Below are 13,607 nucleotides of genomic sequence, written 5' to 3' on the forward strand. Positions count from 1 at the left end.
CATCAACACATAGAAACATTTATTGCAAAATTAGAAAGTATATTTTGTTGATTCTAATTTAAATGAAAATGTGTGATCATTTGAATTAATTAACATGAAATATTTGCATAAAGTAAAAAATATATAATAAAATTTTAAATTTAAAACAAATAATGTTACTTGAAATAAAGAAAGAAGTCCTTTAAAAAAAATGAATGTTCTTCTTTGGAAAATTTATAGTATTTGTCTAATTAAAAAATCAGCCTATATTTTAGAAGGAAATATGTTTGTAATCATCATTAGCTCAAAGTATTATATATTTTTAATGAACAAAAATAATATATTACATTTTTTATGGTTTATAGTATATTAAAATATTTTCTTAAGTTGGAATAAATTATTCAAGGAGTTACGATCACTTAATTCAAATAGAAAAATATGCATACAATGATAAAAATTTAACCTTAATGCAAAACATAATCTAAGACCTTAATGGAATGCACTCATTGTAGGCATACTCAAAGTTGCCCTATCTCTAACCATTAGGTAAACCCTAACTATAACCACAATATTAGTCCTAATCCAAACCCTAACCCTAATCCTAAATGTTATGTAAACCCTAACTATAAAATGTATCAACAATCCTAACAAAAAATGTAACTCTAACACAAAATCTAATGCAAACTCTAAACTTAGACTTAAACATTATGTTAATATTAAAACTTTCAATAATTCTAGATATTATCCTAACTCTAACCTTAGTCCCAGGGATACATTTAAGAAACCTCCATTTCAAAAAAGGTATAAAATTTTGGTGAATCAAACATGAGTTAAAGCTCAAGGGGAAAATTTTTATTTTTATTTGCAAATTTTTTACTTTTGAGTAGGAAGATATTTAATTTTACTGACAACTTTTTTCAATCATATGAAAACTCTATAAAATCCTGAAATCTTTCATTATTCATGAAAATCACAGATATAAGTACACATATTTAGAAACCATGATTTTATTAATATTATTATTATATAGATCTTAATTAATTATAAAATTTTAAGGTTAAATTAATATTAATATTATATAGATCTTATATATTAATATTAAAACTATAACCACAATATCATTCCTAATCCAAACCCTAACACTAATCCTAAATGTTATGTAAACCCTAACTATAACAATAACCATAATCCTAACTCTAAAATCTATCAACAATCCTAACAAAAAATGTAACTCTAACACAAAATCTAATGCAAACTCTAAACTTAGACTTAAACATTATGTTAATGTCAAAAGTTTCAATAATTATAGATATTATCCTAAATCTAACCTTAGTCCTAGGGATACATTTAAGAAACCCTCATTTCAAGAAAGGTATAAAATTTTGGTGAATCAAACATGAGTTCAAGTTTAAGGGGAAAATTTTTATTTTTATTTGCAATTTTTTTATTTTTAAGTAGGAAAATATTTAATTTTATTGACAATTTTTTTCAATCGTATGAAAACTCTAAAAAATCCTAACAAATCTTTCATTATTGATGAAAATCAAAAATATAAGTACACATGTCTAGAAACCCTAGCCCTAATCCTAATCTAAACCCTAACCCTAACCCTAATCCTAATCCAAACCCTAACCCTAATCCTAAATGTTATGTAAACCCTAACTATAACAATAACCATAATTCTAACTCTAAAATCTATCAACAATCCTAACAAAAAATGTAATTCTAACACAAAATCTACTGCAAACTTTAAACTTAGACTTAAACATTATGTTAATGTCAAAACTTTCAATAATTCTAGATATTATTCTAACTCTAACCTTAGTCCTAGGGATACATTTAAGAAACCCCCATTTTGAAAAAGGTATAAAATTTTGGTGAATCAAACATGAGTTCAAGTTGAATAGGAATTTTTTTTTTATTCACAAATTTTTTATTTTTAAGTAGGAAAATATTTAATTTTATTCACAATTTTCTTTTTATGAATAGTCCTTTTCTGTTAATAAAAATATACTAAGAATATAATTCACAAAAAGGGTTGGGGGATACAAGATCACCCTCCAAATGAGTTCACACAGTTGTAGCCAAAGCAAAAAGACATGGTCATAGCCGAAATCATACACTATTCATAAAATATATGTATATGTATATATATATATATAAAGCAACCTTAGGTGGCCAAAGTAGTGCCAGTCGAGGGTGCTGGTTCATCTCTGTCATGGAAGTCCCAAACATATTTGGGATTGGGGAGTGGGCTAGGAATAATCTAGCCATCTTCAGTAGTAGTAGTATGAGGATTATTGGCATCCTCTACATCTTTGAACTCTAGCCACTAAGGAGAAATTGCCAAATCCAAGCGAGGCCATTTCCTAGAAAATGATCGATGAGCACTAGGAGGAGGAGTCAAGGACCAAATAGAACCACCACAAGTTGGGGAAGCTAAGAGGCACCTCCATCCACCATTGTCACCACTAGGAGAGTGGTGGTGGGAAGCATTGAAGTGTGGGGTGTGCAAGTGGTGACCTAAGGAATCATGTCGCAAACGGTGACTATGAGGTGTTAAGGTTTCTGCTAAGACATAATTAGGAGGAACTCTAGCAATGGTGCAGGGGGCATTGCCCCAATGGTTCAACAGCTCCTATAGGTGAGCTACCTCAAGGGAAACTTTGTTAGCTTGCACATGAATATGCATAATTACATTATTACAAATGCATGCCTTAGTGTACATTGCAATATTAATATCCAAAAAGTTGTGTGTGAAAAGAACATTATTTCTATCTTTCCACAGAATAAACAAAATTTCTATCCTGAAAGTATGCCAAATCTAGGTGAATTTTTGAGGGATTCTGGGAAAATCACCTAGCAAAATCATGTGCTAAGAAAAAGGTTTAGGCCTAAATGACTTGAAAAAATCATGAATCCAGTGCCAATAATTTTGGGCACACCTACAAAAACAAAAGATATGCAAGAAATACTCTAGTTGCCCACAAAAAGGGCATCTAGGATCTAGAACCCCAATATGTTTAAGCCAAGACCCCAGGGGAAGACCTTGGAAGGTAAGGTACCAAGAAAAATGGGCAATCTTGGGTTCTGTTATAGCACTCCAAATGGTATCAAAGCATTTTCTCCATTGAGGAAGAGAAGATTACAAATGCCATCTCTGGTTGAGCATGTCTACCATTGGAAGATGGGGTGAAAGCCATGAATATCCCAGACTTGGCTTATAAGTGGAAAATGGAGTGGTAGGACACCACTTCCAATCATGCCACCAAGGCCAAATAGACTGAATACCCACTTTATGAATTAAGTGAACTAGAATTAAAGAGAGCAATAGGTCAAAAGTCTATCGATCTGAACAGATAAGGTGGTACTATACTTGCATATCTTCCCAAGACCTAAAACTCTTGGAAACCCTCGAGAAGAGGTCCTTCGAAGTTTTGATGCCCTGTTTGAAAAAATGAAGAGCACTAGCAACTTCAGTCTTGGCAAGGGTACCTTGAATAGCAAACAGGGGAGACCACCAAATGTTCTACTAATTCAAGGAGAGGCCATTTCGGAACTCATCTCCAGCCCATCATAACCAAGGCTTAATAGCTTCCTAGGCTTTCTATATGCTCTTGATGACAAATGAGCCCTACATGGTCACCGAATCATGCATGCTGAAAAGGGTTTTGAAACCAATCCCCTTCTAAGAAGGTCTATTGATAGGAAAGCCAAAAGATATGCAATGTTGAACCAAAATCTTCTAGGTTTCATCTCTAGTGATAGCATGAATAATCCATTCAGTACAAAGTGCAAGGCCTTTTTTCTCAGTGGAAAATAGGCCAAGACCACCAAATTCTTTTGGGAGACAAAAAAATCCTGGGAAATTTTTTGAAACCCATGATGATTCAAACTAGAAGCCCAAAGAAAATCCTTGAGTAAGCTTTCCAATTTCTAATAAGAAGCTTTGGAGGGAGTCCAACAAGAAGAATAATAAACATGAGTAACCACAAGAACCTTCGAGAAAATTTGGAATTTTCTAGCAAGGGAGAGTGGTTTTGAAATCCAATAATCAAGCTTCTTGGTGATCTTAGGAAGCACAACATTCCAAAGTTCAGTAGGAAAAGCCTAGAAAGCAAAAAATCTCCCCATGTGTAACCCATTTCCATTCAAATTGGTTGAGCCAAGGTGGAGCTAGCCAGAATGAGTGGTAGAAGTAGAGCATTTTATGCCATTGAATGTCAGATCTAGAGGCTTGACAAAAGGTGTCCAAGCAACTTAAAGCATTATTGATATTTTCTTTGTCCTATAAAAGAGTGAGAAAGGAATCATCCATAAAGTGGCCATTGACTAACTAAGAAGATGATTCGAGAAAGGAAATGCCACAAACCAATCCAAAAGACACAAAATGAGCTAGCAAATAGCCAAAACCTTCAGCAACAAGGACATAAAGCACTGGAGCCAAAGGGCAACCTTGCCTGATGGAGCAAAACAGGCCAAAAGCCTCTGATTCTGAATTACTCATGGTAATGCAAGCATTAGCATCACCAAAGGGCATCTCCACGGACTATAAAAAATTGGGATCAAAACTTAGAGCCTAGAGCATAGCCAAAATAAAGGGCCATTCAATGTGATTATAAGCATTAGCAAAATCAATCTTTAGAAAGACGACCTTCTGGTTGGACCTGCGAGCCCATTCCATGCCTTCCCAAAAAGCAATAATGTTGTCGAGAATGTATCTAGACTTAATAAAGCCATTTTTCTCAGGGTGCACAATTAAAGGAAACATGTGCCAGATTTTGAGAGAGAATGCCTTGGAAATAACCTTATAAGACACATTCAGAAGGGTAATGGGCCTCCAATTGCAAATGTCCTCTGGATCACTAGCTTTAGGTATGAATTTGATATTTCTTTTATTTATAATGGCTCCTAAGCTTTTAGAATGATAGTCTTCAATATAAACTTTGTGTAGATCAAGACCTATATGCTCCTAGAGGTTTTTTTTAAATTCATAGGGAAACCCATCACACCCAGGGGATTTGTCATCAGCCATGGAGTAAACTACCTCTTTAAGGTCTCGGAGGGAAAGAAGTTGCTCACAAAAAGCACATTGCTCAAGTGCTAGGTGGTTTGGAGTAACCAAGATACACATTCTAAGAGCTTCCTCCTGAGCAATTAAATTTCTCTACAAAGAAAAAATATTCTCATAGTGATGAACAAATTCTTCCAGGATGTCAGGGAGATTGGAAAGAACAATAGTTCCTTGTTTGATCTTTTTAATCCCAACATTGGTATGACAAGCATGAAGAGCATGAAACAACTCCTTAAAAGCTTTATTTCCAACCTCCAGCTAGCAGAGACGAGCTTTGATTTGGGCTCCTCGAATGGCATAATTATCAACAACTTGTTTGTCATGGAAAAGTTTCAAGCCAACTAAATTTGCAAATCCACATCAAATAGACTAAGGGTGGGAGCCTCAAAGGCCTTTTTGAGTGCAAAAGTGTTGGCTTCATATGACCATTTTCTAAAAATTTCCAAGTGGCCCCCATAGATGCATAGAAAATAAGCAATTCTAGAAATGACATCATTCCACCATTGAATCCATCCCTTCTGAGAATGCAGATGGGGCTCCAAATTCCAGACATGTAGGATATGTGCAATGGTGGAAGCATGCATCAACACATATGTGTTGAGGAAGAACTGAGACTTGGCAACTTTTGGGATAACTATTTTCCATGAAATGACAAAATAAATGGGATAGTAGTCAGATAACATCACATCTAATAGGAGAATGACAGGTAAATCTTGATCCTCAAAAACAAAGAAAAAAGATTGTGCAGTAATCATGGCACAATCCAGACACTTTAATATGCAGTTAGAGCCAACTCAAACGTTGGACCAAGCATGCCAAACCCCACTATCTTGGTGGTGGTTAATATTGGGATAAAAAAGGCCCAATTTATTGCACATATGGTACCAAGCTTCCCTTTCCTCTACTATCCAGTGAAAGGGTGGAATGTCATCTTTGTTAGAGGCCACCTCAACCATATTGAAGTCACCACACATAACCCAATTTGCTGGAGGCAAGTTGTCAACCAGCCAACCCCACATTTTGGATCTTTCCACAACATCATTGGAAGTGTAAATAGTAATAAATCCAAAAGAAGGATTGTTAATGGAAAGAAAAAGCCAAATAATTCTATGCATGGGGTCAAAACCGTGCAAAATAATAGTAGAATGAAGATGAGGTGACAAGAGAGTCACTACACCACCTCGGCCAGCTTCGTGTTGAGAGGAAAACATAACTTCATCCTACCAAATGATGTGGCATGTAGAAGAGAGCATGAAACCAGAGATTTTAACTTCTTGCAGACAGAGAAAATCTAAGTTACCAAGTCTATGACAGGTATCCTAGACAAAGTTTTTTTTGGAGAGATCTACGAGACCTCTAAAATTCCATAATAAAAAAAATCATGAAAATTATTCAATATCATCCTTGTCCTCAAGAGAGGAGTAGCTATTTTGCAAGAAGGTAGAAACTTGGTGGAAGTCGGAAGGAAAATCTTCTATACTTCCATCCTATTGTTTCACCTTTGGTATCTCCACATGTCCAGGAGTACTACGAGATCATCAGATCGCTAGTGGTGCTATGGAAGAAGCAAAAAGAGTGGTATAAACCACAATTGAGGCAAAAACCCTAGTAGCCACCTTAATATCTTGAGTACCAATAGGTTTTGAAACTTACAAAACTCCCAAAATAGGTGTTGTCGAAACCACTCGCATCCCTATGCTGGCAGGAATTGACACTCCTATGGGGAGAGAAGGAGTCATGATGATCATCGTGTAGGACTATTTAGGGGGCAAGGAATTCAAGGTAGCCTTGCCCTTGCACCCAACAGTAACCCATTCTTCATTTTTCCCTTCAGCTGGTTTGGTAGGTGCTTCTTTAGGCATGGGCTTAACCCTAGGCATAGTTAAAGGGAAATCCCTAATCTTGTCTTCTGCAGACTGGCACCTATAATAGGTGTTGGGAAGGTTCAAATAGAGCACCTTCTAAGATAAGGTTTGAGCCCAATCTAGATTTCCACAGAATCCTTAAGATCCTTGGAAATATCAACCTTGACATAAACACATCTCTGTGGGTGAGCATTAAAAAAATTCTTAGGCTCCTTTGTGACAACTTTGCCAAGGGTTTTGGCAATGGATTCAATGAAAGTCTAGCATGGAAAGGGTAAACTTATGAACTTGACCCACATAGGAACCCTAAGCTTTTTATCATCAGAGACTATGAAGTCTCGTGATCATTTTTGAAAAACAAGTAGGGACAAATGCACAAACCAAGGTCCATTGTTAAAGACCATGTCTTCCTATGATAGGTTAGCAAAGCAAAATTTTAAAAAAACCTTTGGTAAGGTTTTGCATAGCATCAAGGTGGACTCCATGAGGAGTCTGATAGCTTTAGGAGGAGTCCTACCCACAAAATATTCTATCAAAGTATGTTGTTCTAAGCAGTCACATACAGCATCAAATTCTTGTAAAGGAGGGATAATATCAAGATTAACTCATGAAAAACCTTTGGGACAAACTTGTGAGGGTGTTTTTTCTAAGGCGACGCCATGCCAATCTGAAACAACAATGTGAACACTAGAAATAATTGGTTCATTGCTGACCAAGGCCATTATATCCTAGCCTAAAAGCTCCTACAGTAAATGCAATGTGACAAGTGGAGACTACAGAAGGAAAGCTCAGACAAAGAGTTGTACACAAGAAAACTACAAGTTCACATGAAGCAAGAAACTCTAGTAGAGCCAAAATCCAACTTTTTCTAGTGTCACTATTCAGACCCTTCAAGCGAGTTGAATCTTCTCTATTGACAATTTTTTTCAATCATATGAAAACTCTATAAAATATTGACAAGAAAATCACATATATAAGTACACATATCTAGAAACCATGATTTTATTAATATTATTATTATATAGATCTTAATTAATTATAAAACTTTAAGGTTAAATTTAGCCCACTTTTATTGTTATAGTTTCCCTACAATTATTGAATGGTGGTTCAGGGGTAGTACCCCTATTATTTATAATCGTTGGATGATCCTAAAGTAATGACACATATCATATTTCAAGTCATACTTTTAAAAGCATAACAACCTTTTAAGAAAGTCCCCAAAATTAAGATATGTATCCCTAATCAAATCTATTTTGGACTAAACTGATAAATGATAAAATGTTTCATGAAAAGTCTTCAAAAAAAAGATACATGTTAAATCTCTAGACTTAATATTTAAGATAACTTCAATTTTTACAAAATATTGGTGAATACGACCATTTATTAAGATACTCCTTGAAAATTAGATGTAGAAATATTTAACTTACAACATATAAAAATTAGATTCTATTGGCAACGTCATCACTAAAATAAAAAATACTTTCATAATATTATTGGAAATTGGCCTAAGCATGTAACCCATTTTTGGTAAAGTGTAGGTGACATAGACATCCCAAAAGTGTAGAAAAAAAAGCCAAATTTGGGGTCCCTAATGAGTGAGATTAGCCAATTGGCAAATATTAGCCACTAAACTTATCCTTGCTTACTCCTAATCCTCATAATTAGCTATAACTCAAACCCTAGCACTATAAATTAGACCAAACAGTTGGGTATTATATCAAAGTTAATAAATAAAGTTAAAATTTATAAATTTGGCAAATCATAGAAATGTAGTTAAACCTTCAATGCTAAAATTAAAAGAAGGTTTAGAAGTGATGTCAAATTTTGAATGTTAAGAGAAATATTTGAATAAAATTTGAGTTTAAAAATCAATCAAGTTTTATAAATAAACTAAAAATATATAAATATTGCACACACTTAAAATTGTCCCAAACACTATATTAATTAATTTAAGATATCATGTAGCACTATAATTAATTTTTTAATCATTAACTAAATTTGTTACATTCTTCTACTTATTTAATTAAATTTCAAACCTAAATATGTTTATTTCCTTGAAATATTCAAGTTAAATTCAAATACGTCCCTCTAATGTATCAAATTGATTTAATATAGAGTGCTCCATAAATCCCCTTTTGAATAAATTAGGTTTATTTAAATCCCTCCACATGATTAAATTTCCTAAATCCATTATGAAATTAAATCCTATTTAATTTGATCATAAATCTTACCTTAAGCCTAGCCTACTGCCCATCACTCTAATCGTTATAAGCCTACCCACTAGTTAATCCCACTTAATTAGCTAAAGTACCTTTTAAAATCCTTTTTCAGCTCCTAAGTGGTTTCTTGAACATTTGTGAGCAACCCAATCCCTAGGAGCTCCAAAAATGTCTTACACCTTTTTCCACCACTCTTGTCCTTAAGGTTGCTCACACATGTGTGAGAACACCTTGAGCCACTCAAACCTTAAAGGATCTTTCTGAATTTTGTATGGCTTGTTCTTTAGCCCACATGTCTCCCTTGTGGTACCATCATGGATGCCACATAGATGCTACCTCCTCAAGATCTCCCTCAGGAATATAAGATCCTTGTCTCAAGCATTTCTCATCTCCTCATTTGCATAGTTACCATGCTAGTATTATTCTAGAGATTTTAGAGATTTTTAGCACTGACTCTTTGGTGGTTTTCCATTGTTTATTTTTTTACTTGCATCCATCTCACATCCATTGAATTCTCTCAATAATGGTTACTTCCATAGCCATCTCTTGAAGCATTCCTGATCATTTTAGCATAGGTTCATACTCATCAACATTTTCAATCATCTTGGGATTCATCATAGTTATGTTTGAGGAGAGAACATAAAAATCTCTCAATCTTGAGCACACTAACAAGATCCATTTTGGTTCCCTTGTTGAGTTTGTCTCAGATTATGTGGGACTCTATGTTTTTTTTTTTTGTATTTATCTTACTAAAACTCAAGTAGTTAGTTGTTTTATTTCTCAAAATTGATATATGAACATGTAATTTTACAATTACCATTTTCCTTGTTTAATTGCGCTCCCAATAGGTAGGTTTTTCACATATAAAATTTGGCACACCCAGTGGTACCCATGTCCCCTTTTGCCACCCAGAAAGTGATAAAACTCATAATTTTATGGAGAACTCATAGGCTGCAATTTTTGTTTACACATAGTATCATTTATGTAGACAAACTATCATCTTTGCATTTTGGTTTTTACACTTTTTTTAAGTTGTCATTTGTGCATATTAATACTCTGATCTAGTTCTTAACTCTCCTATTCTTCTAAATTATTGTCTCTAATAAATTATCATCACTACATTTTGGCATCTCCACATTTTGGGCTCTCTATATTTTTGAATCTACACATTTTGTTGTCTATGACCCATTAGAGATATCATCTAATCTTTGGTATTTCCTATTACATTTCAAGTCCCAATAGGAAAATTTTAGCTTTAGTACTACATATAAAATATAAAATTAAAGTATAAGTGGTATATACTTTAAGTTACATTTTATGTATATACTTCCAGGATGTTTGAGAGTTGTTTTAGCTTCATAGGATAAGAGGCAATTGCGATCTTCAATCACCCCTCCAATCTTAATCATGATGAGGGGTAGGCTCTCAACCTTGCATGGCACCCTCTCTTATCCTCACTCCAAGATCGCCACCCTCCCCCTTTCTAACCCCCTCTACACTCCTCCCCACCCACCCCCCTACTCCTTCTTGGTGTTTATCCTTCCTCCATGTTTCTCCCCTTTGTGCTACCCTTGTGGTTTATCTTTCTCTTCTCCATAGCTGGTCCCCCTCTATGCATCTCCTTGCTCCCTTCCCTTTGGCCTTCCTCTAGGTGTGGATGTCTCTTTGGCTTCCTCACTCTTGGCCCCCCTGCTCCTCCTCATCCTTGTTCATGTCATCTAGAGGTTTGTCTTCTTTGTTAGGTTTTTAGGCATGCTTTCTTCTTCTCTTTTTTCCTTTTTTAATTTTTAATTTATTTTTTGTGCTTTTACGTTGTTCTATATATTATCCAATGCATGACTTTTTATATTATGTCTATATATATGTGTGTGTGTGTTTATATTCTCTGGCTTAGACTTTCCCATACTCCTTTATATATATGTGTATGTGTATCTTCTTATTTATTTAGTGCTCCTTTTTAATTATATATATATATACATACATACATACATACATACATACATACATACATACATATACATATACATATACATATACATATACATATACATGTATATGTATATGTATATGTATATGTATATGTATATGTATGTATGTATGTATGTATATATGTATTTGTTTTTATATCCATATGCATACTTGCTAGTATATAGGTATAATATAGATATATATACTCGCCCATTTATTTATACTTATATATATCTTCACACACACACACACACACACACATAATATTTTTCTAGTTTATTATTAAATTCCTTTTTCATTTCAATTGTTATTTATTTCTTTATTTTTGAATGTCTAATTTCATGGTTGTTAGTATTTTGTTTGGGTAATTACCTCCTTTTTATCTCTTTTGACTTCTCTTTTTCTTGTTCCTTTCCTTTGCTTCTTACTCCTCACTCAATCTGTGTGCCCACTTATTATCCCACTCTCCCCCCTACTTATACCCTTTCGTCCGTAATCTTACTCTCTTTGACATTCTTACACTCTCTCATCCTGATGCTGGATCACGGAGTATGATCCAAAATGTCGATGATTAAAAGCTTTCTACACAATCTTGGCCTAGAAAAATAGTTGCATAATTCATAGATTGTGGAAATCTCCTAACTAAAAAATATTCTAGTTTTTTAGAGGTTTTAGAAAATTTTAGACTTAGTAAAATTTTAGGGAATCAACTTGTTGCCTCAAACATCATTCTAGTGGACTATTTATTCTAACTTCTCTTGATCATAGTAAAACTTTCATTTTGCAAATTTTGGTGATACTAATCAAGTTGTATTTTTTGTAGCATTGCATATTGAAGTATTCTAGAATAAACTAACAATGTGTCTTGCATGTTTTCTTTAAAGTTATATTTTTTTGGGAATGAACTTGAATACCTAATCAATTGTCATGGAATAAATGTTGCAATTTATTTGATAAATCAAACACATTCTTAAATGTATTAAAGATAAAAAAAATCCAAATCCATTGTTAAATTCCTTACATAAACTCCCAAACATTTCTTGGAATAAATGCTTAGAAGTCAAATACACTCTTGAATGTATAAAGGTGAACAAATAATGCTATGGTACACATTTCAATCTGGGTTTACAATCTTGAATGCTTAAGGGGTAAAGAGTATTGCAAATAAAATATTTGGACTTTGTGCTTAAAATTAACACAAACAATCTTCAATTACTTAAGGAAATTCATTTGTATCCCTTCCTATTACAAAGATTTGATGATTTATTTTCAAGCACACCCACTTTTATTTGGAAATAACCTTACATGCTAATCATGAGTTTCTTAAAGTATAGATAGAAAACTTTAAAGATTCAATTTGAAATGAACAAGTGTCTTTTAAGCCCTAAGGAAAATTACACATTCTCTCCTCTAGTGCCTTTGAGTGTTTTTGAGTGCATAAGAAATAACTAGTCTCATTTTTCTTTTTTCTAGGAGTTCTTCTTAAGGATCTCATCACCTGAATGGATGACCTCAACTCTCATGTTCTAATAAAGTATAAATAGTGAGAGGAGAATCTAAAGATTCCTTTCAGTCTTGGCTAAGCCCCAAATAACTTTGTACCTTTTTGAAGTGAAGGTGGGGACTTCGGTTACCATCTCATCCAAATGTGTGGCATTATTCTCTCTCATCTATGAATTTGGGCCTCACATTCCTTGCATTTATTCAGGAAACTCCTAGCTAAGCTTGTATATCCTACTTGAATCTTGATAGGATTGTTATTGTGTTTGGCATGCTTGATTGTTTAAAACCTTCCCCATTTGTAGCCAATAGGGGACACACCATCCAAATAAAACCTTAACAACTTGTCTTGTATATATTTCATTATTTTTTTTGCATTTCATATTCAAAACATCCAAAAATATCATAAAAGTTCATAATTCAAAAAAATCAAAACATTTCAAAAATAATAAAAACAATTCTTTCTTTAAGTCCACTTAATCAAGTTGTCCACATCACTTCTTCTATCCATCCATTTCATCACATCATACATCTCTTGTCTTAATCACCCTCTTAAGAACTCAAATCACTCAAAATATTAATCACTTCAAATCATCCTAATCATTTCCTCATCTTCCTAATCATTCAGTCAATTCCTAATCTTTATCATAATCATCTTTTATTATCTACATCAATATCCAATTTCCTCATCCAATCTCATAATTCCTCCTTAATCCAATCTTTCAAATCATCATCATTCTAATCCAATCCCTTGTCAAATTCATTTCTTACTCAATTCCTAATTCAATCCATTTACCTCTTTATCCAAAAATTTATGTTTCAAATTTATTCTATTCAAATTCTTATTTTAATTTCATTTTTTATAAAATTTTCCACTTTGGACTTAGGAGCACCATCATAATCCTCATAATTTAATCCTAATTATTTTGATTGATGCACATAAAATCACAATTAGAGTAAATCAAATCACCAATCATATTTATTTATCACCATGTTTTAATC

Source organism: Cupressus sempervirens, chromosome 7 (assembly GCF_028749045.1).
Source record: "Cupressus sempervirens isolate cs-2001-9-10 chromosome 7, ASM2874904v1, whole genome shotgun sequence".
Taxonomy (NCBI): Eukaryota; Viridiplantae; Streptophyta; class Pinopsida; order Cupressales; family Cupressaceae; genus Cupressus; species Cupressus sempervirens.